This window comes from Penaeus chinensis, chromosome 11 (assembly GCF_019202785.1).
Source record: "Penaeus chinensis breed Huanghai No. 1 chromosome 11, ASM1920278v2, whole genome shotgun sequence".
In the NCBI taxonomy this organism is placed as follows: Eukaryota; Metazoa; Arthropoda; class Malacostraca; order Decapoda; family Penaeidae; genus Penaeus; species Penaeus chinensis.
In genome coordinates, this window is record NC_061829.1 from 11,412,551 (window position 1) to 11,415,050 (window position 2,500).

The 2,500-nt window shown below is 35.6% G+C and overlaps 1 protein-coding gene across 1 annotated transcript in view; it reads left to right on the plus strand.

The window, feature by feature from the left end:
* LOC125030739 (palmitoyltransferase ZDHHC3-like) overlaps positions 1–2,500 on the plus strand; it is a 22,176-nt gene that overhangs the window by 1,672 nt on the left and 18,004 nt on the right. The gene's annotated exons all lie outside the window — the stretch shown is intronic.

Consider the following 2,500-nt stretch of genomic DNA (forward strand, 5'->3'; position numbering starts at 1 on the left):
GAGCAGTCCTTGTGTTACTGCTGCTTTTGTCGTGTTCCTGCTGCTTTTGTCGTGTTTCTGCTGCTTTTGTCATGTTTCTGCTGCTTTTGTCATGTTCCTCTGGAGGATCAGGGATTGCTGATCTCAGTTCTGGATTCTACAGCTTAAGTACACATGTGTTGTGTAAGCGCACAGGGAAAAAATAAAGCTATTGTCCAATAAGCGTGGACATGGCTGTGGACTTGGTGTGACCCAACCTGGAAAACTACACTGAACTTCAGGTTGTAGGGTTGTGCTGCTACACAAGGTATGTGAACAAACTCTTATTTACTTTGCAAAAACTGAATTTATGAGAGAGGCTTATGTTGGCCATCTAATTATATGCCCTTTTTAGTGTTGGAAATTAAAGCTCAAAAGATGGATTTAGGACATTCGGGTAATGCACATGAGCTTGCTACTACAAGGTCATAATTTTATTTTCTATGAGTCATTGTAAATGAAACTGTATATACATTGGTAATTCTTTACAATACAAATGCACTCACCAGAACTAAGTCCCCAATCCCACATCACAAAATTGATTCAACACTAAGTTGCTGCGACTGGTCATACCCTTTGGGCACTGCTTAAGGGCAGAGCCCCCCAATACCCTGAGAGAGGTTCTCTTCATCTCAGTATTCAAGATGAGAGTTGAAACAGGGGGACGATAAGTTGACTTTGGCTGTGAGCAGTGTTTTTCATTATCTTTTTCCCTGATCTTTATTGCTAGTGTTTCCAGATTATTTATTGTACCAACAACTATGGCTTTCTGTCCTCTGCAAGAATAGCAACTTCAATTTACCCAACCTTAGTGTGTCCATTCTCTAAAGCTTAACCATGACATTTTTTAATTAAAGGATTGTCCATATACTTCATATCATTATACCAATGAATAATTGTCAGTAATGAAGTAGATCTCGACATGTAGTAAATGGTAGTAATGAAGAAGATCAGTATCTTTCATGATATTTTTCAAGATAATTGTAACTTTTCCTTCACCATTTCCTTGATGACATAATTTTCTAGAAAACATCCACATTTTAAAACCTTTGAAATGTTATATTTATGAACTCCAATCAATATCTGCTAACCAAGTATTGCAGAAATGTTCAACAGAATTAATAGATAAAAACAATATGACATGAAAATTCCCCTTATTTGCACAGTAACTCCAGCAGCAAGGAATGTTTACACATGACTCAGTACTGTCAGGGGTTCACTTTGCCAGTAATATGTAGAACTAATGCATCCCAGGTAGGGACCCTCAAACAATGACAAAAATACATAAATACCACATAATCTAACCCTGATATTTCCCGATGATTTCTCATGCCCTTACATCTTATTGTTGCCTTGCACTGATTAAAACTAAATGCACACTAGACATCATGAGGAGTCCAAGATGCAGATATGTCTTAGGAAGCTATTGTCAATAATGATGATAAGTGTAATAATATTAAAAGCTTTAGGGGGGGGGATCCTTGGCCTACTAAGTGATCAAGTGCTTGTGGAGTCATATATGTGTAAACAAAATTTACAAACTAAAATCACAGTTGATACAGCATGTATATTTGCCCTCTCATCATCAACAGATTAACTTCAGAGCAATATTAAGATAGTTTCTGATATTATTAACAACACAATATGTTTCTGTAATTTTCCTTGCATGAATTGAGATGGTGAGCTTTCTTGTATGTAACAATCTGCTGTAAAAATTCATGTAATGTAAACTCTGTACCTACAGTTGTAACCTGAAAAATAATATATAAGTTTATAATTCATGAAAAACCCCCCACATAATATCAAGGTAAATCTGCAACTTATTGAATGTGAAACAGAATAACTTCCTTTTTTTATTCATGGATGCTTTCAGATCAGTGAAATAATGACAAAATAAATTAGCATATTGCTACAGTTCCGTGCTAGATTGTTTCAGGTTGATAAGTAAACTGTCCTTTTGAGGAGGGGGGAAATGTATGTAAGGATAAAGAAGGGTAATAGTTGTAGCAATGCGGTACAGAGGTATGAACAAATAGATGGTGAAAGATGGGTGATAATAGTTGTCATATCAGCATTTTCATCTACAAGTAAATAATGTTGGCCCAATATGGACTTGTGTAGAATAGGGGGTGGAGTTATTGTCTGGATTGCTAAATTAATAAATATGCTTGTTTCAATGCTTTCTCTCTTGGGACAGTGTGTTTAAACTCTGTGTACACAACTATAGCACATTAACCCAGTGCCGCCGGGAAAAATGAATAAAGAATGGGGAAAATGCTGTGCTCATTTTAAAAAAAAAATTTAAAATGTCTTTTGCACATAGATGGCTCTGCTAGTGCTTAGCCACAAAGGAGTCATCAATTAGTAGACCTTGTGATCTTACCTGATTTCACTTTTTCTTGAATTGGGGGGAAAAAATGTATTTTTTACTAGTGCTATGAATATTGATGGTGTTATTTTTATTATAAACATTATAATTACT